The sequence below is a fragment of the Rhinoraja longicauda genome, chromosome 37, assembly GCF_053455715.1.
Source record: "Rhinoraja longicauda isolate Sanriku21f chromosome 37, sRhiLon1.1, whole genome shotgun sequence".
NCBI lineage: Eukaryota > Metazoa > Chordata > Chondrichthyes > Rajiformes > Arhynchobatidae > Rhinoraja > Rhinoraja longicauda.
Window position 1 is genome coordinate 7,786,670 of NC_135989.1, and position 27,164 is coordinate 7,813,833.

Genomic DNA, 27,164 nt, shown 5'->3' on the forward strand with positions numbered 1-27,164 from the left:
GCTCACCTTGAGAAATCAAGCGAAACAAATACAGTCAGGAGCTGGGCGGGTAAGGTGAATAATCCAATGGAGTGGATCGAGATTGCTTAACTTGTGTCCTATTGCTTAATAACCAAAGTCACATCCAATCTCACTGCCTGAGAATTTCATGTACTTTCACATCAACGTGTGTGCTATGTGCAGTGGGAGTTACTCCAGGATACTGGTATGTCTTGAACCCAGAGAAGTTCTAGACCAAAACAGGGGTCTTGATTAGGTCTTGGGGCTTGATTAGTATGGGTGTCAGGGGCTATGGGGAGAAGACAGGAGAATGGGGTTGAGAGGGATAGATAGATCAGCCATGATTCGGGGTGCCAATTATCTCATTCCCAAATACGGGACAAGGTGATGTCACTGCCCCGCACCCCACGTGACCTCACCCAGCCAACGGCCACGTGCCCCGCTCCATCAATGGCGGCCGCCCGGGCCGGGAGGCGGGTTGCTACGCAACCTCCGTTAGGAGGCGCCCGGGCCTCCGGACCTACGCTGTCCGGAACTAAAATGTCGGAAACGTAGAGTGTCGGGACCGAAACTGTCGGGACCTACAGCGTCGGGGCCTACAGTGTCGGGGCCTACAGTGTCGGGGCCTACAGCGCCGGGGCCTACAGTGCCTGTGCCTACAGTGTCGGGGCCTACAGTGTCGGGGCCTACAGTGTCGGGGCCTACAGCGTCGGGGCCTACAGTGCCTGTGCCTACAGTGTCGGGGCCTACAGTGTCTGGGCCTACAGTGTCAGGACCTACAGTGTCGGGACCTACAGTGTCGGGGCCTACAGTGTCCGGGCGAACAGCCGCCCCCCCCCGGGCCTAATACGGGACAAGGGCGGTCCCATATGGGACAAACCAATTTAGCCCAAAATACGGGATGTCCCGGCTAATACCGGGCAGTTGGCAGACCTAGCCATGATTGAATGGTGGGGTAGACTCGATGGGCTGAATGGCCTACTTCTGCTCCTATGACTTACGTGTTCATAAGTGATAAGAGCAGAATAAGTCCATAAACATCTAAGAGAGGCACTGGAACTTATTTTCATTGACTTAACACAATAGAAATAAATGGCTTGGAGCAACTTTTAACACTTCTCTTGACAACACTCCCAGCATGCATACAGAGTCTAACTAAATCTTCTGACATGCTCTTTGCACTCTGAGATACAGCCTCGATCAGTACAATGTGCAGGATGGGAGATCTTCAGACAAAGGCATGATTGTTTGCGGGTTGCTCACAGATCAGATGGGGACAGTTTACAGCAGTGAAGCTGACAGATGTGCTAAACATTCTCCGGGGCTGGGATGAGTGATGGTGTTACACTGACCCAGTTAGGGGAACAGTCGGAAAGTGTCCAGCCCACCCACTCTGGGGATGCTTCAGTTCATTGACCAGAGGGATGCGTATCCTTCCCTCTGCTCAAGGCCACAGCCAAGTCAAGAGGCAAGTGTGTTTCATTGTCATATGTCCCAAACACAACAATGAAGTTCTTACTTACATGTATATATGTGTGTGTACGTACACACACACACACACACACACACACACACACACACACACACACACACACACACATACACACACACACACACACACACACACACACACACACACACACATATCAAGCAAAACATGACCACTGATAGGCGAAGTGAATAACATTGATTATCTTGTTACAATGGCACCTGTCAAGGGGTGGGATATATTAGGCAGCAAGTAAACAGTCAGTTCTTGAAGCTGATGTGTTGGATGCAGGAGAAATGAGCAGGAGTAAAGACCTGAGCGACTTTGACAGGGGCCAAATTGTTCTGGCCAGACGACTGGGTCAGAGCATCTCTGAAACACCAAGGCTTGTGGGGTGCTCCCGGTCAGCAGTGGTGAGTACCGACCGACAGTGGTCCGAGGAGGGACAAACCACAAACCGGCGACAGACAGGGTGTTGAGCGCCCAAGGCTCATCAATGCGCGAGGGCAACGAAGGCTATCCTGTCTGGTCCAAACCGACAGAAGGTCTACTGTGGCACAAGTCACAGAAAATTTTAATGGTGGTCACGGGAGGAATGTGTCACAATACACAGTGCATCCTGCTGCGTATGGGGCTGCACACAGAGGACCAACAGGATATTAGGCAGGTGGTCATAATGTTTTGGCTCATCAGGTCATAATGTTTTGGCTGATCGGTGTATAAGGCACTGGTCTATAGACACAACAAGCTGCAGTCACTTAGTGGGACAGGTAGCATCTCTGGAGAGAAGGAATGGGTGACGTTTCGGATCGAAACCCTGCATTTTGCCCTTTGGCCTTTTTTTCTTCTGTTTTGCGCCCTCTTCAAGTGGAAGTTATTCTTCGTAACACAGACCCCTCTCCAAGGCCTTGTTCAACCCAGTTACTGCAACGTCCCCACCTCCCCTGTATAAAATCATGGGGTGGGTTCATTTAATTGCAGTTCTGGGATAACCCTTGCCTCAGCCAGGCGCACAGAGGTCCAATGTAACTCCCTTGTTGGTGGGATCTACAGGACTACAACACAAGTTAGCTTTCTGATTAACGAGGCAGTAATCTTACCAAATAGGATGTTAGGATAGTTCATGTTAATGCTATTTAATTCAGAGTGCATTGACCAACTTTGCAAGAGGAGAAAGATAAAAACTCACTGCTTCCTATCTTTGCACCAGTCAAAACAATTCTGAAGATAAATTCCTCGTACATTCAATCTGTTTTCCAAAACACAGCTGTTTTCAATATACACTTCCTCTAGAATGGAGTGGTCCCACCAGTGTGGCATGAACAAATACCACTCTAACTATTTCCCTCTCTTCTCTCTGTCTGTCTGCAGAGGTGTCCTGACCCGAAACACCGTCTGTCCATTTCCCCCCACAGATGCTGCCTGAGCCACTGAGTTCCTCCAGCACTTGGTATTTTTCCTTAAGATTCCAGCATCTGCAGTCTCTTGTGTATTCTGTTCCCTCTCTTGCTGCTAGATTTTAAAAAAAAAGTTTTGTTGAGAGATACACCACAGAAACAGGCCCTTCAGCCCACCGGGTCCGCGCTGTCCAGCGATCCCAGCATATTAACACTATCCTACACGTTTTACATATTTTTACATAGATACCAAGCCAATTTTTACATATATACCAAGCCAATTAACCTACAAACCTATCCATCTATGGTATTTATTCACAAAATGCTGGAGTAACTCAACAGGTCAGGCAGCATCTCAGGAGAGAAGGAATGGGTGACGTTTCGGGTCGAGACCCTTCTTCAGACTGATGTCAGGGGGGCAGGACAAAGGAAGGATATAGGTGGAGACAGGAAGATAGAGGGAGAACTGGGAAGGAGGAGGGGAAGAAAGGGACAGAGGAACTATCTAAAGTTGGAGAAGTCAATGTTCATACCACTGGGCTGCAAGCTGCCCAGGCGAAATATGAGGTGCTGTTCCTCCAATTTCCGGTGGGCCTCACTATGGCACTGGAGGAGGCCCATGACAGAAAGGTCAGACTGGGAATGGGAGGGGAAGTTGAAGTGCTCGGTCACCGGGAGATCAGTTTGGTCAATGCGGGCCGAGCGCAGGTGTTGAGCAAAGCGATCGCCGAGCCTGCGCTTGGTTTCGCCGATGTAAAGAAGTTGACATCTAGAGCAGCAGATGCAATAGATGAGGTTGGAGGAGGTGCAGGTGAACCTTTGTCTCACCTGGAAAGACTGTTTGGGTCCTTGGATGGAGTTGAGGGGGGAGGTAAAGGTATGGAGTGTGGGAGAAGGTCTCAGCGAAAATCCACGCAGGTCATTGAGAAGAAAGTGCAAACTCCGTACAGACAAGCACGGACTGAACCCGGGTCTCTGGCGCTGTAAGCGCTGTACAGCAGCAACTCTACCATATATATGAATGTGAGTGTAACTTTAGCAGTTGTTATGTACCATATGGTGTGACTACTGATAGATGTTGCGCCAGCCACTGCTGTTGTCTTAAAGGTGACATGCTCCATTAAAGATGGCTTTATGGGTAGGTCTCTCCTTCTCACTTTCCTCACAGGAAAGAGCCGACAGGCACTGCATTGCTCTTTGCACAGCAAAGGTTTGGAAGTTTCAGCTCAGGAAAGCGGCTGGGCAGTAACTGGGTGAGGTGTAGTTTAGTTTAGTTTAGAGACACTGTGCGGAAACGGGCCCTTCGGCCCACCGAGTCCTCACTGACCAGCGATCACCCTACACTGGTTCTGTCCCACACATGAGGCCCAATTTATAGAAACCAATTAACCTATACAATCAACACCTTCGCTCAGTCCGCCTTAACCAACCTGATCTCCCGGTGACCGAGCACTTCAACTCCCCCTCCCACTCCCAGTCTGACCTTTCTGTCATGGGCCTCCTCCAGTGCCATAGTGAGGCCCATCGGAAATTGGAGGAACAGCACCTCATATTTCGCCTGAGCAGCTTGCAGCCCAGCGGTATGAACATCGACTTCTCCAACTTTAGATAGTTCCTCTGTCCCTCTCTTCCCCTCCCCCTTCCCAGATCTCCCTCTATCTTCCTGTCTCCACCTATATTCTTCCTTTGTCCCGCCCCCCCGACATCAGTCTGAAGAAGGGTCTCGACCCGAAATGTCACCCATTCCTTCTCTCCTGAGATGCTGCCTGACCTGCTGAGTTACTCCAGCATGTTGTGAATAAAAACCTAAACATGCATGTCGTTGGAATGCAGGAGGAAACCGAAGCACCTGGAGAACACCCACGTGGTCACAGGGAGAACGCACATACTCTGCACTGACAGCACCCTTAGTCAGGATCGAACCTGGGTCTCTGGCGCTGTGAGGCAGCAACTCTACCGCTGCGCCACTGTTGAGAGAGAGGTAGATGGGAACAGATAGTGAGTTCCAGAAACTTGATGGGATGAGTTGCCTCAGACAGTAGCTCTGTACGTGGAATGGCTGGAGATGAGATGGCCAGGTACATGGATAAGAAAGATTTAAAGGGACAAGGGCCAAACGCAGGCAAATGGAATGACCTGCCAGAGGAAGTAGTTGAAGCAGGTACAATGACAGCATTTAAAAGACCTTTGGACAGGTGTGTGTATAGGATTGTTTTAGTTGGATTTGGGCCAAGTGTGGGTAAATGGGACCAGCTTTGATGGGGCACCTTGGTGGACATGGAGCTTTGTGCCAAAGGGGGTGACTCTGTGACTCAATGTTTCTGAGAGCAAGCAATAACACACAGGAGAACAGATGAACAGGCCGCAGAGAGACTTGAGTAACTGCAGATGCTGCAATCCCGAGCAAAACACAGCGCTGGACGAGCTCAGAGGGCCAGGCAGCATCTGTGGAGGGAATATGATAAGGGGCGGGATTAGGGTTGCCAACTTCCTCACTCCCAAATACGGGACAAGGTGTGACGTCACCGCCCCGCGTCCCACGTGACCTCACCCAGCCAGCGGCCACGTGCTCCCGCTCCACCAATGGCGACTGCCATTGGTGGAGCGGGAGCACGAGGCCGCTGGCTGGGTGAGGTCACGTGGGGCGCAGGGTGGTGATGTCACCGTTTGTCTCTTCTTTGGGAGTGAGGAGGTTGGCAACCCTACTAATACGGGACAAGGGCGTTCCCGTACGGGACAAACCAATTTAGCCCAAAATACGGGATGTCCCGGCTAATACGGAACAGTTGGCAACCCTCGGCGGAATAGACAATGCACAATAAACAATAGACAATAGGTGCAGGAGGAGGCCATTCGGCCCTTCGAGCCAGCACCGCCATGGCTGATCATTCTCAATCAGTACCCCGTTCCTGCCTTCTCCCCATACCCCCTGACTCCACTATCCTTAAGAGCTGTATCTAGCTCTCTCTTGAATGCATTCAGAGAATTGGTCTCCACTGCCTTCTGAGGCAGAGAATTCCACAGATTCACAACTCTCTGACTGAAAAAGTTTTTCCTCATCTCCGTTCTAAATGGCCTACCCCTTATTCTTAAACTGTGGCCCCTGGTTCTCGACTCCGCCACATTGGGAACATGTTTCCTGCCTCTAACGTGTCCAACCCCTTAATAATCTTATACGTTTCGATAAGATCCCCTCTCATCCTTCTAAATTCCAGTGTATACAAGCCTAATCGCTCCAGTCTTTCAACATACGACAGTCCCGCCATTCCGGGAATTAACCTAGTGAACCTACGCTGCACGCCCTCAATAGCAAGAATATCCTTTTGCACATTTGACCAAAGGGTTCCTTTCCTCTGAGTAAGGATTCATGGTGCAGCTGGAATAGCCACTGTCTCACAGCTCCAGAGACGGCAGATTGATCCTGGCGTTGGGTACTGTGTCCGTGTGGAGTTTGTACGTTCTCCCAATGTGGACCACGTGGGTTTCCTCCAGGTGGTTTGGTTTCCTCCCACAGCCCAAAGACAGGTTTGTAGGTTTATTGGCCACTGTCACATTGCCCCTACTGTGCAGGGAGTGGATGAGAAAGTGGAAAATGAGAGAACTAGTGTGAACAGGTGATCGATGGATGGACTCGGTGGGCCGAAGGGCCTGTATCTACACAGTATCTATAATCTACACTAAACTAAACTAACATTGTGTGCCATTAGTCATGCATGTGATTGATGTCATTTCCCCTGCATCTTGGAATTTTGTCTTTTAAAATGTAAAAATTACAGTAAATCATGCAATTACGAACATAAATAGCATTTGCAGTGCGATGTGCCAAAATGTATATCTTGCCAATTGAATGAAAGCAATAACTCGTTCATTGAATCCACTGGAGAACATGTGGGGATTGAACTGATGTTCGCACTTTGCCCTATTTACTTTTCCAGCTGAGCTTTGAGAGGGCTGATAACAATGGGAAACGAGCTGAAGTCAGAATTACAACGTCCACTGCTAATTGCAGGGAAGTCTCTCGGTCAGGAAATGTGAAACTCAAAAGGAATGAAAGTGCCAGTTTGTAACAGACCTTGACCATAGACCGTTGCTTGCAGGTGCCCAAGGAGAGGAGGCACGGAGTAGTTAACTTTCTCAGAACATCAGGAGAGTTCCAGGGCTGTGGGAATGCACAGGGAATGGGATTAACAGGAGTGCTTTAGTTTAGTTTAGTTGAGAGATACAGCGCGGAAACAGGCCCTTCGGCTTGGGTTGCCAACTGTCCCATATTAGCCGGGACATCCCGTATTTTGGGCTAAATTGTTTTATCCCGTACGGGTCCGCCCTTGTCCCGTATTAGGCCCAGACGGTGCTGTAGGCCCGGACACTGTAGGCCCATACACTGTAGGCCCGGACACTGTAGGCCCGGACACTGTCGGCCCGGACACTGTAGGCCCGGACACTGTCGGCCCGGACACTGTAGGCCCGGCCACTGAAGGCCCGGACACTGTAGGCCCGGACACTGCTACGACCGCCCCGACGTGCAACAACAGCGGCAGCAGCGTGTTCGCCCGCCCCGGATCGGACTTATCATCGGCGGAGCCGGCCGTCTTCGGAGGCTGCGGGAGCGGCTGCGACGCGACGCGCCTTGGGCTCGGCCCGCTGTGGACCGTCCGGTGCGGCCTGCAACCACAACAACCTGGCTGCGGGCGAGGACAGCAGGAGAAGGGAAAGACATTGTGGCCTTCCATCACAGTGAGGAGAGAGAGGACTGGAGGAGACTCACTGTGATGGATGTTTCTTTGATGGATGTTTCTTTTTTTGTGTGTTTTTGGGGTTGGGTGGTTTGAGTGCCTGTTTGATGCTTTTATTGTTGGACTGTGTTTTTGGGGGTTTTGGGGTGTGTGATTTGAATGCCTATTTAATGCTTTTATTGTTGGACTGTGTTTTGGGGGGTTTTTGGGGTTGGGTAATTTTGGGTGCCTGTTTAGTGCTTTTATTGTTGGACTGTGGGTGATTGAATTAACATTTTGTTCAAGATGGCCGCGCCGTTGTGTTTGGCTGCCTGCCACTGTATGTTTCTTTTTTTTCCTGGTCAGATGTGCAGCACTTTGGTCAACGTGGGTTGTTTTTAAATGTGCTATACAAATAAATTGACTTGACTTGACTTGACTGTAGGCCCGGACACTGTAGGCCCGGCCACTGAAGGCCCGGACACTGTAGGCACGGACACTGTAGGCCCGGACACTGTAGGCCCGGACACTGTCGGCCCGGACACTGTAGGCCCGGCCACTGAAGGCCCGGACACTGTATGCCTGGACACTGTAGCCCATGGGCCGCTGTAGGCCCGGGCGCCGTCTAACGGAGGTAGCATAGCAACCCGCCTCCGGGCCTGGGCGGCCGCCATTGATGGAGCGGGAGCACGTAGCCGCAGGCTGGGTGAGGTCACGTGGGGCGCGCGTCGATGACATCACCCTTTATCCCTTATTTGGGAGTGAGGAAGTTGGCAACCCTACCTTCGGCCCACCGAGTCCATGCCGACCAGTGATCTCCACACACTATCACCATCCCACCCACACTAGGGCCAATTTATATTTATACCCAGCCAATTATCCTACAAATCTGTACGTCTTTGGAGTGTGGGAGGAAACCAAAGCGCCCGGAGAAAACCCACGCACGTCACGGGGAGAATGTACAAACTACGTACAGACCGCTCCCGTAGTCAGGATCGAACCCAGGCCTCTGGCGCCCTAAGGCAGCAACTCTACCGCTGCAACTGTGCCACTCTAGTAAGGACTTGATGGGTCAAATGGCCTCTTTCCCCCCACTGTAATCATTCTGCGATTTAAAGACGGAACTAACCCTGGGTAGGAAGAAGGGGCAGACATTGTGGTGCCACTGATGGTCACGGCTACATCTATTCTCTGTCCACATCTGTCCCGCCCGTTCTGCTCCAACTCCACTGACACGGTTGCAGATGACAGCACCGTAGTGGGCCACATCTATATACTAAAACTCTCGTTTGTTATCTTGTTTGTGACTGAACTTCAGCCGAAACGGTACACGATAGCGCGACAATTTTAGGCCCACCTTACTCACCATCGTCACTTTAGTGATAATGCAAGTAGTTTTATTGAAATCGGTGTTGTATTTTTTAAGTTATTCACATTTTAAAGTTTAAATCTATCTCCTAGGGAGGGAGGGGGGAGGAAGGGAGGGAGGGAGGGAGGGGGAGGTGGGAGGATAAAGGGGGTTGAGGGGGATGGAGTGGGGGGAGGGGAAGGGGGGGAGGGGAAGGGGGGATGGGGAAAGGGGGGTGGAGGGGGGGAGGAGGAGGGAGGGGGAGAGGGGAGGGGGAGGGGGGGGAGGAGAGGGTGCTGCACCAATGCAGCAGAGGTTTGGGCCCAACGGGTCCACTTGGTCTAGTCTCCAATAATGATGACACGGAGTACAGGGAGGACAAAGAGAGCTGACAATGTTTCTCACTGTATCTCAGTACACATGACGATAATAAGCCAACACCACTGCCTCATCCTAGCAGAGGGGAATGATAGTGAGAGTGTTGGCCTGCGTGTGTGTGTGTGTGAGCTTCTGTGTGTGTGTGTGTGTGTGTGTGAGCTGTGTATATATGTATATATGTGTAAGTGTGTGTGTGTGAGATTCTGTGTCCGTGTGTATGTGTGGGTGTACATATTTGTGTATGAGCATGTCTGTGTGTAAGCATGTTTGTGTGCACGCGTGTGTGTACATGTGTTTGTATGTGCGAGCCTGTGTGTGTACAGGTGTGTGAGCATAATTGCGTGTACACGTGTGTGTGTGGGTGTATATGCACACTCGTTCATATGTGTCGACAGCTTCTTACCCACTGCTTTTCAGACGACTGATCGTAACTCTGATAAGCTACGGGTGTGGTCCTGATCTTCCATCCTACCTCATTGCAGACCTTGCACTTTTTCGTATCTGCACTTGCTCTGGACCTGTAACACTATGTTCTGCACGCGGGTTATTTTTCTCTGTTCACTGCCTGTTGAGCTTGTGTGTGGCTTGCACCACGGTGGTGATCTGGAAGAGGGCGTCTGGTCAAATGAAAAAAACACAAGGTCATGGAAATGTGAGATCAGGAACTCGCTGACTGAATTCCTGGGCCGGGATCGTGTCCCACCCCCGCTCCGTCCTGTACAACGCCTCGGGACCTGGCACACGGTTTGCACAGCCTCTCCCTCGAGCCGCCGGCTTCACACGTCCTTTCCGACATGAACAACTTCCAGGGCGTGAACAGACACTTCAGGCACTCCAGGCACTGAGGTGAATCAGAATTTCAGCGCACTCTGACGAGAAGCGAATATCACAGGGCAAGATCTTGATTGCATCTGGTGAGGCTGCAACAGTATCTACCTGCCTGGAATGCCAAGGCCTTATCTTGTCTCTATCAGGGCTCCTTTGTGCTGCCTCATGCGTGTGGAGTGGAGTGAGCACGTACTCCCCTTGCCTGCTGATGATTGATATCTGGCTGTGGGTGGCTCACGATCGGGACAGTGCTTGCCTCCCCTCCCCTCCCCTCCCCACCCACACCCAGTCCCATCTTCTATAAGGGGCTCTTTTGGAAACATATTATATTCTTACGGTGTAGGAAGGTCTGAAGAAGGGTCTCAACCCGAAACGTCACCCATTCCTTCTCTCCAGAGATGCTGCCAGTCCCGCTGAGTTACTCCAGCTTTTTGTGTTTATCTTTGGAAGGAACTGCAGATGCTGGTTTAAACCGAAGACAGACACAAAATGCTGGAGTAACTCAGCGGGACAGGCAGTGTCTCTGGAGAGAATGAATGGGTGACGTTTCGGGTCGAGACCCTTCTTAAGACTGGAGGGATTGGACAGGCTAGATGGAGGAAAAATGTTCCCGATGTTGGGGGAGTCCAGAAACAGGGGCCACAGTGTCAGAATAAGGGGTGGGTCATATGGGACTGAGATGAGGAAAACCTTTTTGACCCAGAGAGTTGAGAATCTGTGGAATTCTCTGCCACAGAAGGCAGTGGAGGCCAATTCACTGGATGTTTTGAAGAGAGAGTTAGATAGAGCTCTTAGGGCTAACGGAATCAAGGGATATGGGGAGAAGGCAGGAACGGGGTAATGATTTTGGATGATCAGCCACGCTGGAATTTAGAAGATTGAGGGGGGATCTTATAGAAACGTACAGAATTCTTAAGGGGTTGGACAGGCTAGATGCAGGAAGATTGTTCCCGATGTTGGGGAAGTCCAGAACAAGGGGTCACAGTTTAAGGATAAGGGGGAAGTCTTTTAGGACCGAGATGAGAAAGGTTTTTTTTCACACAGATTTACAACTCTCTGACTGAAAAAGTTTTTCCTCATCTCCGTTCTAAATGGCCCCTTATTCTTAAACTGTGTGGCCCCTGGTTCTGGACTCCCCCAACATTGGGAACATGTTTCCTGCCTCTAACGTGTCCAACCCCTTAATAATCTTATACGTTTCGATAAGATCCTCTCTCATCCTTCTAAATTCCAGTGTATACAAGCCTAGTCGCTCCAGTCTTTCAACATATGATGAGTAGGACGGAACTGCAGATCTTTGTGGTGAACATGCACTGCTCCATGTTCCTGAGGCAGTGATCTGTACGAGGGTGAATGACACTCCAATCAATGGACAAGAAAGAAAGTTCATGGAGATATTTGCAATTAACGACTCATAAAGACTATATATTTTGCAAAGCTGATACAGCTTCATGTCGTTTGCAGGCCAAGTATATGCTATTATATATCCTGTCCATTCTTTATGTCAGAGCCATTATGGGAAAACAGGAGACCATTCAGCCTGACAAGACCATGCCAGCCCTTTAAAAAAAAATTAAAAATCACTTTGTTCCATTCTCCCATCCACCTCCCTGAAATAAAGTTTACTTTCATGTGACAGGTGGGTGGGGAGGCAGGGGGTGGGTGGGTGGGTGGGTGGGGAGGGGGGGATAGTTTAAGGAGAGAATTCAGTTTAGGGCGTTCCGTCACACAGACTAAACTTCCCACGTTGCCTCGGAAAAGCAGCCAACATAATCAAAGGCCTGTCCCACCCCAGTCATCCCTTCCTCTCCCCGCTCCCATCTGGCAGAAGGTACAGAAGCTTGAAAGCGCGTACCACCAGACTCAGGAACAGCTTCTTCCCCTCTGTTATCAGGCTTCTGAACGTCCTTCCATCAGCTAAAGTACGGTCTGATTCACCTCTACCCCATTGTGGACGTTGGACTTTGTCTCTGGGACTGATGCACTACAATCCTGAGAACTCTATTCTGCACCCTGTATCATCCTCTTTGCACTACCTATTGTACTTGAGTTTGACTTAGAAAATAGGTGCAGGAGGAGGCCATTTGGCCCTTTATGCCAGCACCGCCATTCATTGTGATCATTGCTGATCATCCACAATCAGTAACCCGTGCCTGCCTTCTCCCCATATCCCTTGATTCCGCTAGCCCCCAGAGCTCGATCGATCCAACTCTCTTTTAAATTCATCCAGTGACTCGGCCTTCACTGCCCTCTGTGGCAGAGAATTCCACAATTTCACAACTCTCTGGATGATAAAGTTTTTTCTCACCTCAGTTTTAAATGGCCTCCCCTTTATTCTTAGACTGTGTGGCCCCTGGTTCTGGACTCGATTGTACTTATCCATAGTATCATATGATCTGATGGGATAGCATGTAAAACAAAGGTTTTCACTGTACCTCAGTACACCTGACAATAATAAACCTGAACCTAAACCTGAAAGGTAGACAGAAGAATTTGAAGAGAAGAATTTGAGTGAGAATTTTAAAACTGAAAGCTTTCCAGAGTTGGAGCCAGTGGGGAAACAAAGAACTGCAGATGCTGGTTAATACACAAAAAGTCTCAAAGTGCTGGAGTAACTCAGCAGATTAGGCAGCGTCTCTAGAGAACATGGATAGGTGACGTTTCGGGTCTTCGTCAGACCCAAAACGTCACCTTTCCATGTTCTCCAGAGATGCTGCCTGACCTGCTGAGTTACTCCAGCCCTGTTTGTCCTTTGGAGCTAGACAGTGGAGATGGGTGAAAGGCGATCGTCAGGCTGTGGGATGAGCTGAGGTTTACAGGCTGTGTGAGGAGAGAGAGTGCGCGAGAGAGTATGACAACCACCCAGGCTCCACATCATGGAGGCACGGCCATTCAGAAAGGTACATTCAAAACCTATTCTGAAAAATTCGTGATTAGTACGGGTGTCAGGGGTTATGGGGAGAAGGCAGGAGAATGGGGTTGAGAGGGAAAGAAAGATCAGCCATGATTGAATGGCACAGTAGACTTGATGGGCCGAATGGCCTAATTCTGCTCCAAGAACTTACAAGCTTATAAAAGCAGCTATAAATCACCAGTTCCTATTAATTTTAGGCTGCAGCATTAAAAAAAAAGACTGAAGAAAACAGAATAATATAATTGTCTGACCTTAGCAACATTTTCTATTCCTCTGAAATTGCTCAGAATTAAGTGTAACTTTTGTAACTTTGAACGCAAAAGAATTATGATGTGAAAATCAAGAAAGTGATTCATGAATTTATTGCAACATTCTGTGGATAGAATGAAACGAGGAAATGTGTTTTGGTGCGCTGAGACAAAGTGTAACTAACCAGAAAAATACCAGCCTGAGATTTTTTTTGTCAGTCCTAATAACTGTGTAGTGCCTGCACGGAACACTAATTTTGCTATGTCCGTCTAAATTCCTGCATGATCATAGGACAGTTTGTCCTAGCTTTAGAGATAGTGTCTATGGTAGAGTTGCTTCACGGGTTCACACGGTGACTTACACCCAGCTTTGATTGCCTGCGCTGATATAGCACAGTTCACGTTTCTGAACCTTCCCGTGTAAACATTTTAACAAGTCTTTAATTACCCTTGTGCTCTGTGCGCTGTTTACAGTGAACCAGATAAACATTCCCCTTTTCTGTCATAATGGATATTTACACCAACAGCTGCTTAACCAACTAAAATGCAAATCTCGGGGGAGGCTTTTGTTTTATAAGCCCCGACATCTTTGCCAACATGTGAGATGCTTGTTAGTACTTCCCATAGCTGTTTGCTTATCTGATAAACTCTGCCCAGCTACTTAGTGCAGTGCTCACACAAAAGCTGACTCGGTTACTTGGGTTTAAATGAAATGCCTGATTTGAGATGGAATGGGGACTACTTTTGTTAATCCGTCTTATCTTGATGTCCGTTAGACTCTGTGTAATGTGTCATCCATTGACTAGTCTTTAGGGCTGTGAAGGTTGTGAGCTGGGAGAACACAGGAAGTACAGATAAAAATGTATAAGGGCAGCAACTAAGTAGATTGGAACATTAAGAATTCATCACTAACATACGAGAGGTCCGTTTATATGGATTGGTTATTGCAGTAGGATGGTGTTCATCATGTGTCAAGTCAATTTTATTTGTATAGCACATTTAAAAACAAACCACGTTGACCAAAGTGCTGTACATCAGTTCAGGTACTAAGAAACGAACATACAATGGCACACAAACATAACAGCACATACATAAACAGTTCACAGCGCCCCCTCAGAGGGCCTCAAACGCTAGGGAGTAGATAGGGAGTAGTGTGGTGATAGCAGGGATACCAACTGTCCCGTATTAGCTGGGACATCCCATATTTTGGGCTAAATTGGTTTGTTCCATACGGGACCCCCTTGTCCCATATTAGTAGGGTTGCCAACTTCCTCACTCCCAAGTAAGGGACAAAGGGTGATGTCACCGCCCCGCGCCCCATGTGACCTCACCCAGCCAGCGGCCAAGTGCTCCCGCTCCACCAATGTTGGCCGCCCGGGCCGGGAGGCGGGTTGCTAGGCAACCTCCGTCAGGCGGCGCCCGGGTCTCCGGACCTAGACTGTCCAGAGCTAAAATGTCGGAAACCTAGAGTGTCGGGACCTAAACTGTCTGGACCTACAGTGTCCGGGCCTACAGCGTCCGGGCCTACAGCGTCCGGGCCTACAGCGTCCGGGCCTACAGTATCAGGGCCTACAGCATCCGGGCCTACAGCGTCCGGGCCTACAGTGTCCGTGCCTACGGCGTCCGGGCCTACAGCGCCCCCTGGGCCCAGACGGCGTATTTTCTGCTCCCGTTGAGCAAAAAATACAGAAGCTTGAAAGTGCACACCATCAGACTCAGGAACAGCTTCCTTCTCCCCTCTGTTATCAGGCTTCTGAACAGTCCTACCATTAGATGGGGTACTGTCCGATTCACCTCTACCCCGTTGAGGACATTGGACTTTGTCTCTGGAACTAGGGCGGCATGGTGGAGCTGCAGTAGAGTCACTGCCTTACAGCGCTAGAGACCCAGGCTGACTACGGGCACGGTCTGTACGGAGTTTGTACATTCTGCCTGGGACTACAAGGGTATTCCACGGGAGCTCCGGTTTCCTCCCACACTCCAAAGACATACAGGTTTGTATTTTAATTTGGCTTTGGTAAAAATCGTAAATTGTCCCGAGTGTGTAGGATAGTGCTAGTGTATGGGGATCGCTGGTCACCGCAGGACTCAGTGATCCTGTTTCCACACTGTGTCACTAAACTAAACTAAACTAAACTAAACTAAACTAAACTAAACTAAACTAAACTGATGCGCTACAATGCTGAGAACTGTCATATGTTGAAAGACTGGAGTGACTAGGCTTGTATACACTGGAATTTAGAAGGATGAGAGGGGATCTTATCAAAACATAAGATTATTAAGGGGTTGGACACGTCAGAGGCAGGAAACATGTTCCCAATGTTGGGGGAGTCCAGAACCAGGGCCACAGTTTAAGAATAAGCGGTAGGCCATTTAGAACGGAGATGAGGAAAAACATTTTCAGTCAGAGAGTTGTAAATCTGTGGAATTCTCTGTCTCCGAAGGCAGTGGAGGCCAATTCTCCGAATGCATTCAAGAGAGAGCTAGATAGAGCTCTTAAGGACAGCGGAGTCAGGGGGTATGGGGAGAAGGCAGGAACGGGGTACTGATTGAGAATGATCAGCCATGATCACATTAAATGGCGGTGCTGGCTCGAAGGGCCGAATGGCCTCCTCCTGCACCTATTGTCTATTGTCTATTACACTCTGAATCGTCCCCTTTGCTCTACCTATTGTATTGAGTTTGGCTTGATTGTATCCATGGGCATTGTTATCTGAATTGATGGATGACATACAAAACAAAGCTGTACACTTTACCTCAGTACATGTGACAATAATAAATCTAACCCTAAACTTGACGGGAACAGGGAATGCATGGATGTCTGAAGAAGGGTGCTGACCTGAAACATTGCACACTCATTTCCTTCCACTGATGCTGGTTCCTTCGGCACTTTGTTTTTAGTGGAGCCATGTCTTAGATAGAAAGATCGAAGATATCAATTGTGATGGCATACATTCCACAGTGTCTCACAGAGGTCTTATTTTGAGCTTCTAGACCAGTTCTAGATCTGCTCTGTATGACTCGATAAATAGCAAAGCCTGACAACTTTCAGCAGGCAATCCTACAGTGCAATCTTTCACCGTAAGAGTGGTGTACAATACTTTGTGACACCCTAAGGCAGTTCCCGCGCAAATAATTGAGCAAATTACTTGGTACAAATAATTAAGGCTGCCTGTTGAGGAAAGCCTTTGATCTTAGTTTAGTTTAGTTTAGTTTAGTTTAGTTTAGAGATACATTGCGGAACCAGGTCCTTCGAGTCCACGCCGACCACAATCACCTGTACACTAGTTGTCTCCTATACACCAGGAACAATTTACAGCACCAATGAACCTACAAACCTGTACGTCTTTAGAATGTGGGAGGGACTCTGAGTCTGAAGAAAGATCTCGACCCGAAACGTCACCCATTCCTTCTCTCCGGAGATGCTGCCTGTCCTGCTGAGTTACTCCTGCTTTTTGTGACTATCTTCGGTGTAAACCAGCATCTGCAGTTGCTTCCCACATATCTATATACTAAAACTCTCGTTTGTTTGTTTGTTTGTTCCTGAACTACAGCCAAAACGGTACACAATAGCGTGACAATTTTAGGTCCGCCTTACTCACCGTCGTCCCTTTGGTGCTAATGGAAGACGGTTCATTGAAATCGGTGTTATATTTTTTAAGTTATTCACATTTTTAAGTTTAAATCTCTCTCCTAGGGAGGGAGGGGAGGGAGGGAGTGAGGGTGGGTGGAGGGATGGGGGGGCAAGGAGGGAGGGGGAGGAGAGAGAATAAGGGGGTTGAGGGGGGATGGGAAGTGGGAGGGGAGAGAAGGGTGAGGGGGAGGGAGGGGGGATGGGGAGGGGAGGGGGAAGGGAGGTGGGGAGGGGGGTAGGAGGGTAAGGGGATGGGGGTGGGGGGGAGATGTGAAGGGGGGAGGGGGAGGGGGGAAAGGGGGAGGGAGAAGGGAAGGGGGGAGGGGAGGAAGGGGGGAGGAAAGGGGGAGGGAGAGAGGATGGGGGAAAGGGGGGAGGGAGAAGGGAAGGGGAAGGAGGGAGGGGAGGATGGGGGAGGGGGGAGGGAGAGGGGATGGGGGAAAAGGGGGGAGGGAGAAGGGAAGGGGAAGGGGGGAGGGGAGGATGGGGGAGGGGGAGGGAGAGGGGATGGGGGAAAAGGGGGGAGGGAGAAGGGAAGGGGAAGGGGGGAGGGGAGGATGGGGGAGGGGGGAGGGAGAGGGGAGAGGGGATGGGGGAAAAGGGGGGAGGGAGAAGGGAAGGGGAAGGGGGAGGAGGGGGGAGGGAAGGGGGGAGGGAAAGGGGATGGGGGGAGGAGAGGGTGCTGCACCAATGCAGGAGAGGTTTGGGCCCAACGGGTCCACTTGGTTTAGTGTTGAATAAAGCTGGGTTGCATTGAAAATTGAGCAAAGCGAATTATGGAAGTCACAAAAGACACACAAAAACAATGAATCTCTTTGTGGAGCATGCCTTTGAAATCCCCCGGCATCCGTTATCAGCACTTAAAACAAGTACACCCGTCTATCTGAAAGGATAAGAATCCCTGGCCCTCAACAACAGCAATGCTTGACTTCCTTTCAAAGGGGGAATTAATGAGAGGTATTCGTCAGTGAGGGAAGTTTACAGTCAAGTACCAGCATCGGAGACACGCCTTTCACAGTTTCTGGGAGATAAAAAGGCCCTTGATGTTGTAAATCTGTGATGGATCCATTTGTTCTTGGCAAATGTAAACGTTGCTTAAGAGAGCTTTGCTTTCATGGAGGATTACCACGGCAATAATCAACACACTGAGAGCTTGGCTAACCGTTCATTTCTCTTTTGAGTTGTTGGGCAGGAACCTTTTATGTAGTGGACGGGCAGACAATATTTTTAGTCGTAAACTATTTGTTTTAACAGCTTTTCAAAGCAGAAGCTGCTGCTTTCAATGACCACGGAGATATGGGCATTGTTTGTTTGATCATGTTGCCTGTTGGCTGTGTCATGTCCAGTTCAGTTTAGTTTATTGTCTCGTGTACCGAGGTACAGTGAAAAGCTTTTGTCGCGTGCTAACCAGTCAGCGGAAAGACAATACATGATTACAATCGAGCCGTCCACAGTGTACAGATACATGATAAGGGAATAACGTTTCGTGCAAGGTAAAGCCAGTAAAGTCTGAACAAAGATAGTCCGAGGGTCACCAATGAGGTAGATAGTAGTTCAGGACTGCTCTCTGTGGCATCAGTCTGAAGAAGGGTCTCGACCCAAAACGTCACCCATTCCTTATCTCCAGAGATGCTGCCTGACCCGCTGAGTTACTCCAGCATTTTGCGTCTATCTTCGGTTTAAACCAGCATCTGCAGTTCTTTCCTACACAGTTAGTCTGCTCTCTGGTTGTGGTAGGATGATTCAATTGCCTGGTAACAGCTGGGAAGAAACTGTCCCTGAATCTGGAGGTGTGCGTTTTCACACTTCTGTACCTCTTGCCCAATGGGAGAGGGGAGAGGAGGGAATGCCCAGGGTGTGGCCAGGATTTGGGGAGAGAACAATGGCCAAATCCCCTCTCCTCTCTGCAATCATTCATTGACGAGGCTGGAGAGAATGCAGAAAGATTTACAAGGATGTTGCCCGGACTCGAGGGCCTGAGCTACAGGGAGAAATTGGGAAGGCAAGGACTTTATTCCTTGGAGGGCAGGAGGCTGACCTTATAGAAGTGTATAAAATCACAAGGGGAATAGTTAGAGTGAATGCATACAATCTAATTCCTAGTGTAGGGGGATGAAGAACTAGAGGGCTGAGGTTGAGGGTGAGAGGGGAAAGATGAACGAGAGACAACTTTTGCACATGGAGGGTGGTGATTAAATGTAATGGAACGAGCTGCCAGTGGAGCAACAATTGTTGTGAAAAGTGGCAGATAGACTGTTGGAGCCTGTGAGGGTTGGGTCCGAATTGGGAGGTTTGGAACTGGAGCTTTAGGGCACGGAAGGAAAATTGTTGTGAAAAGCGGCAGATAGACTGTTGGAGCTGCCAGTGGAAGTGGTTGAGGCAGATACGATAACAATTACAAGTCATTTGGACAGATGCACGGTTTAGAGGGAAATGGATCAAACACGGGCAAATCAGACTAGCTTAGATGGGGCATCTTGGTCGGTGTGGACAAGTTGGGCAAAAGAGCCGGTTTCTGTGCTGTTTGACTATATGATCCTACATTGACTCCAAAGCACTTGGGGTAGTCCGAATTTTTTAAAGAATGCTGTAGTTAACGTAAATATTGATTTTATTATTTATTAAAGCCAAATTCTCTTGTATCAGACAGGAAATAATAAATACTTTCACTGAGCCACAGCCTGGTCAGGGTCATTTAACAGGGTCAAATGTAGAACTGCCGGTATTGGGAAGAAGTTACAAACTCCAGTCAAATTCAGTAGAGAATGGTGGCGCAGGGCAGTATGGCTGCCTTACAGCGCTTTCAGCACCAGAGATGCGGATACGATCCTTACCACAGGCGCTGTCTGTACGGAGTTCGTACGTTCTCCCCGTGACCGCTCGGGTTTTCTCCGAGATCTTCGATTTCCTCCCATACTCTAAAAACGTACAGGTTTGTAGGTTAATTGGCTTGGTATGAATGTGAATTGTCCCTTGTGTGTGTCGGGCAGTGTTAATGTGCGGGGATCCACTGGTCGCTGCGGACGCGATGGGCCGAAGGGCCTGTTTCTGTCCTCTATCTCTAAACTAAACTAAACTAAACTAAACTAAAGAATTGCAGCAAGTTCATGCTGGACTCCATGTGGCAGAGATTGACTAGAAGGTTTAGGCCATCAGTATTCATTCAGGACAATAGACAATAGACAATAGGTGCAGGAGGAGGCCATACGACCCTACGAGCCAGCACCACCATTCAATGTGATCATGGCTGATCATTCTCAATCAGTACCCCGTTCCTGCCTTTTCCCCTTACCCCCTGACTCCATTATCCTTAAGAGCTCTATCTAGGTCTCTCTTGAATGCATTCAGAAAATTGGCCTCCACTGCCTTCTGAGGCAGAGAATTCCACAGGTTCACAACTCTCTGACTGAAAACGTTTTTCCTCATCTCCGTTCTAAATGGCCTACCCCTTATTCTTAAACTGTGGCCCCTGGTTCTGGACTCCCCCAACATTGGGAACATGTTTCCTGCCTCTAACGTGTCCAATCCCTTAATAATCTTATATGTTTCGATAAGATCCCCTCTCATCCTTCTAAATTCCAGGTATTTATTCACAAAATGCTGGAGTAACTCAGCAGGTCAGGCAGCATCTCAGGAGAGAAGGAATGGGTGACGTTTCGGTCGACCCGAAACATCGCCCATTCCTTCTCTCCTGAGATGCTGTCTGACCTGCTGAGTTACTCCAGCATTTTGTGAATAAATACCTTCGATTTGTACCAGCATCTGCAGTTATTTTCTTATACTTCTAAATTCCAGTGTATACAAACCTAGCCGCTCCAGTCTTTCAACATATGACAGTCCCGCCATTCCGGGAATTAACCTAGTAAACCTTCGCTGCACGCCCTCAATAGCAAGAATATCCTTCCTCAAATTTGGGGACCTGAAGGGAATTGCCTCCGACCACTTCAAGGTCGGCTGCAGGAGGAGTCCCCGGGACACAGAGGCGTTCGGTCGGGAGAGGAGAGGGACGTCGGGTCACGGGTCTACAGCAGCCTAGGGCTGACCTGGGCCCTCCAGTGCATCCAGCATGCAGACTTAACTTTGGACTGTTTCTTTTACTTTGGAAACGGCACCAAAATACGGCGACTGTGCATTTGTGGATTGTGCTAAAGAATTTCACTGTGCTGTGTAGACGTGACAATAAAGAATCATTGAACCATTGATCCTCTGAACACAAAGCCAGTGCCAGCCCATTTTCCTGTTCCCCTTCGCTCATTGCAATGGGACGGAGCCAAGTCAAGTGTTTAGAGCAAAGCCTAGTCCTGGTGTGTAGAAGGGGACTGCAGATGCTGGCTTACACTGAAGACAGGCACAAAATGCTGGAGTAACTCAGCGGGACAGGCAGCATCTCTGGAGAGAAGGAATGGGCGACGTTTCAGGCTGAGACCCTTGTTCAGTCTTGACCCGAAACGTCACCCATTCTTCTCTCCAGAGATGCCGCCTGTCCCGCCTGGTATTGGCGTCAGGCAATGGTGGACAGGAGTGGGGAGCTTAGTGGCTCACCTCTGCGTCCATGTCACTTTAACAAACTGATGCAGTGGGGAACTTAAATGACCAGACCAGCCCCTGTTCTCTACCTTGCCGACATCAGTGGAAAGTCAATGTAAAATTGTGGAGACGGTAATTGGCAACTGATCCGAGCTTATCAGTTTCACGACAACTGGCTCAAGTTAAAATTAGACCTCCAAGAATGAGTTACCAGCAGGAATTTGATTGAACTATTAATACGAGATGGTTGGGAAGGTGCCTTACATTGGCATCTAACTGCGGGACTCTAGTAGTTTATATTTAAGGAATTAAATATCGCTAAAGGCTGCATACTGTACTCTAATGGCACACTGAGATGGATTTGTACTGAAAATAAAATTGAAAGGATGCGGATGTTCGGATTAATGGGTACGCAGGAGAGACCTGTTTGCTGTCATCCACACAAGTGACTCAGACCACTCCTATGTACAGTGAAGTGTGTGGGAAGGAACTGCAGATGCTGGTTTACACCGAAGATAGACACTAAATGCTGGAGTAACTCAGCGGGTCAGGCAGCATCTCTGGAGAGTCAAGTCAAGTTTATTTGTCACATGCACATACACGATGTGCAGTGAAATGAAAGATCTCGAGAAGGGCCTCGACCCGAAACGTCACCCATTCCTTCTCTCCAGAGATGCTGCCTGTCCCGCTGAGTTACTCCAGCATTGCATGTAAATCTTGCTTGCAGCAGCATCAGGGCTAGTTAATCTCCACTGCTTTTTGGATGCGGGAGACGAGCGGAACACACATAGCAAATCCACAGGGAGAATGTGAAATCTATACTTGAGTAACACCAGAAGTCCATGTTACAGCATTTAGTGCATATATAGAACGGGGCCTGCCCAATGAAGTGTCAAGGGCTGGAATCTGACTCGAACCATTTAGTGATGCCACAAACACCAAGACGCTGGTTACAAATATGAACGTGATGGTTAACATTGCACAAATTATACAGTGCGTTCCTCAGAGCATGTCATCCAAGGTCAAAATTATTTGTTCCAGGTTGAATTCCCCCAGGGATACAAGGAGCACGTGATCAGCCTCATTGATAATTACTTTGTGTTGGTCGGGTGCTTAATGTGCACAGTTAACAAACCCACCCAGATCCTGTTCCTTTTCCACTTTTGTTAGCGGACAACTGTTCCATTATGTACGTGGATATCAGGTTTCCTGTTCCAATGTACATTAGTGCATATTTAGAGCAGCAGTTAAAACGTTTCAGTGACTACCAAGGCCATTCAGGTCGATATCTCCCCCTCCCTTGAACCAAGTCAAGTTTCCCTTTCCTACACAAGCATTTGGCTTTGTGCTCGAGGTTGCCTGATCCACATGACTTATCAATCACAATTCCAGGGCGGCATGGTGGCACAGCCGTAGAGTTGCTGCCTTACAGCACCAGAGACCCGGGTTCATTCCTGACTAAGGGTGCTGTTTGTACAGAGTTTGTACGTTCCAGGCCATAGTTTAAGAATAAGGGGTAGGCCATTTGGAACTGAGATGAGGAAAAACTTTTTCCGTCAGAGAGTTGTGAATCTGTGGAATTCTCTGCCTCAGAAGGCAGTGGAGGCCAATTCTCTGAATGCATTCAAGAGAGAGCTAGATAGAGCTCTTAAGGATAGCGGAGTCAGGGGGTATGGGGAGAAGGCAGGAACGGGGTACTGATTGAGAATGATCAGCCATGATCACATTGAATGGCGGTGCTGGCTCAATTGCCGAATGGCCTCCTCCTGCACCTATCGTCTATTGTTCTCCCTGTGTCAATGTGGGTTTTCTCAGGGATCTCTGGTTTCCTCCCACACTCCAAAGATGTACAGGTTTGTAGGCTAATTAGCTTGGTATAATTGTAAATTGTTCCTGGTGTGTGTGTGGATAGCGTTAGTGTGCGGGGTGATCGCTGGTCGGCGTGGATTCGGTGAACCGAAGGGCATGTTTCAGCGCTGTATCTCTAAACTAAACTAAAATAAACTAAACTATAATGTTCCCAGTACGGTCCCATGGGGCAGCAGGCCAACTTCTGACATACAGTCATATGGCACCGAATCAGGCCTTTTGGCTCAACTTATCCACGCCGACTAAGATACCTCCTGGACTCGATGTGGCAGAGATTTGCCAGAGTGTTTAGGCCATCAGTATTCATTCAGGAGATCTGCAGGGTGTTGCCTCCAGCGCCTTCAAGGTCGGCCACAGGAGGCGCCGTCGTGTCACAGAGGCAGTCGGGCGAGGAGAGGGACGTCGGGTCACGGGCCTACAGCAGCCTGGGGCTTACTTGGACTTACCTGGATCAGAGGGCTTCCAATGCCAACCGAGCGTGTGGACCTGACTGGACCCAAAATGGCGCCAAAACCTTACCACAGTTGAATGTGGTCGCAGTGGATTATTTTTACTTTAGTTTAGAGATACAGCGCGGAAACAGGCCTTTTCGGCCCACTGGGTCCGCGCCGACCAGCGATCCCCGCACATTAACACTATCCTACAACACACTAGGGACAATTTTTACATTTGCCCAGCCAATTAACCTACACACCTGTACGTCTTTGGAGTGTGGGAGGAAACTGAAGACCTCGGAGAAAACCCACGCGGGTCACGGGGAGAACATGCAAACTCCGTGCAGACAGCACCCGTAGTCGGGATGGAACCCGGGTCTCCGGCGCTGAGTTCACTGTAAGGCAGCAACTGCGCCACCCTGCCGTCCTTAAGTGTATTTCTATACACTCTGGACTAATGAGGAATTGTGCTTAGTTGTGGCAATACATTACTGAACTGTATTTACATTACTCAACTTCCGTAGATCACACAATGGGGAATACGCTCCGATCTTTATCAATGGGGACAGTGTGGAGAGAGTGCCCAGCTTCAGGTTTCTGGGCACTCACATTTTGGAGGATCTCACATGGTCCACTAACACCGCTGCGCTGGTCAAGAAGGCACAGCAACGACTGTTCTGCAGCAACAACTCGCACAGCTATCTGGACTACACTTCTTCCCACCCGGTCCCCTGCAAAAAGTCTATCCCCTACTCCCAATTCCTCCGTCTACGCCGCATCTGCGCTCGGGATGAGGTGTTTCACACTAGGGCTTCAGAGATGTCCTCGTTCTTCAGGAAACGGGGCTTCCCCTCCTCCATTATAGATGAGGCTCTCACTAGGGTCTCTTCTACAACTCGCAGCTCTGCTCTTGCTCCCCCTCCCCCCACTCGCAACAAGGACAGAATCCTCCTCGTTCTCGCCTTCCACCCCACCAGCCAGCGGATCCAACGAACCCACCGGAAATTGGAGGAACAGCACCTCATATTTCGCCTGGGCAGTTTGCAGCCCAGTGTTATGAACATCGACTTCTCCAACTTTAGATAGTTCCTCTGTCCCTCTCTTCCCCTCCTCCTTCCCAGATCTTCCTCTATCTTCCTGTCTCCACCTATATCCTTCCTTTGTCCTGCCCCCCTGACATCAGTCTGAAGAAGGGTCTCGACCCGAAACGTCACCCATTCCTTCTCTCCCGAGATGCTGCCTGACCTACTGAGTTACTCCAGCATTTTGTGAATAAATACCTTCGATTTGTACCAGCATCTGCAGTTATTTTCTTATATTATGCAACGATTGTTCTACCTGAGAACACTGAAAAAGTCTGGTCTACCCCAACAGCTGCTGACGACCTTCTACCGCTGCACCACAGAGAGCATCCTAACACATGGCATCCCTGTGTGGTACCTCAGCTGCACGGAGGCAGAGAGGAGAGCTCTTCAGCGGGTAGTCCATAGAGCTCAGAGGACCATCGGAACACAGCTACCAGCCTTGGAGGGCATCTACAACACACGATGCCTCAGAAAAGCCACCAGCATCCACAAAGACTCTTCACACCCCTGCAACAGTCTGTTGGAACTTCTACCATCGGGCAGACGATACAAGGCCTTCTACGCCCGCACCTCCAGACTTAGGAACAGCTTCATCCCCAGGGCCATAGCTGCTATGAACCGGTCCTGCTGAGCCGGATGGTCACATCGCACAGTGATCCAGCACAGACCTACTTGCACTTTATTCTGTTTTAAATCTGTTTCTAATTTTGTTTCACTGGCTTGTATAAATTTATACTGATTAGCTAATTAATTTATTGCATCATATGGAAGGTGCATTCCCAATCTCGTTGTACCCCTGTTCAATGACAATAAAGATATATTGTATTGTATTGTATTGTATGAAAAAAAACTGAATTTCACTGTATGTCTGTACATGTGATAATAAAGAACTATTGATCATTGAACTTCCTTTTGTTACTCCATTGCCTTCTCGGAACATCAAATAGGTTTGCAAGTCAGAAGTCATGATTAATTGCCTTCCGGTCTCCAATTGATCAACAATGACTTTGTGAAATTCTCTTGCGTTACTTGTGGAGCATGTGATGCTGATTGTTCTCACTCGAGTTGATGGCTCAGGAAGGTTAATAGAGTTCAGGGCAATGTCTGATCAAAGGTCAGCAACTCGAAATGTTAAGCCTGTTTCTCTCCCCACAGATGCTGCCTGACCTGCTGAGAGTTTCCAATATGTTCTGTTTTTGTGTAATACCGGGTCGGCGTGGTGGCGCAGCGGTAGAGTTGCTGCCTTACAGCGCCAGAGACCCGGGTTCGATTCTGACCACGGGTGCTGTCTGCACGGAGTTTGCACGTTCTCTCCGTGACCTGCGTGGGTTTTTTCCGGGTGCTCCGGTTTCCACCCAAAGACATACAGGTGTGTAGGTTAATTGGCTTCGGTAAAATTGTAAATAGTCCCTAATGTGTAGGATAGTGATAGTGTGCGGGGATTGTTGGTTGGCGTGGACTCAGTGGGCTGAAGGGCCTGTTTCCATGACTGAAAATTTTACTTTTTCAAAGTAAATTGAAAAATTCTATAATCTCATTGAAAATGTGATCCATTTCCTATTGTACCTTTCACATATAATCCTTCTGGTCCAACGAATACTTTAATTCATTCACTACTGATGCAGAAAGCAATTTTACCAGCGGCCTTATAAAGCATCAATATTAACATCCTTGCTTTTACATACCAGTCCCCTCGAAATGAATGCTAGCATTGCATTTGCCTCTGATCCTCGGTCCGCATTGACCAAACTGATCCTCGGTCTGCATTGACCAAACTGATCCTGCGCTCGGTCCGCATTAACCAAACTGATCTCCCAGTGGCCGAGCACCAACTCCCCCTCCCATTCCCAGTCTGACCTTTCTGTCATGGGCCTCCTCCAGTGCCATAGTGAGGCCCACCGGAAATTGGAGGAACAGCACCTCATATTTCGCCTGGGCAGCTTGCAGCACAGCGGTATGAACATCGACTTCTCCAACTTTAGATAGTTCCTCTGTCCCTCTCTTCCCCTCCTCCTTCCCAGTTCTCCCTCTATCTTCCTGTCTCCACCTATATCCTTCCTTTGACCCGAAACGTCACCCATTCCTTCTCTCCTGAAATGCTGCCTGACCTGCTGAGTTACTCCAGCATTTTGTGAATAAATGCCTTTGTTACGGTCGACTCAGCCCATAAGTTAACCTTGGGGACTTTGTCAACTCTTCCATTTGTAAAAATCTAGATGCTTCATCCAGTTTAGTGATACAGCACGGAAACCTGCCCTTCAGCCAACCAACCCGAGGTTGACCATTCACCCTATTTCCATG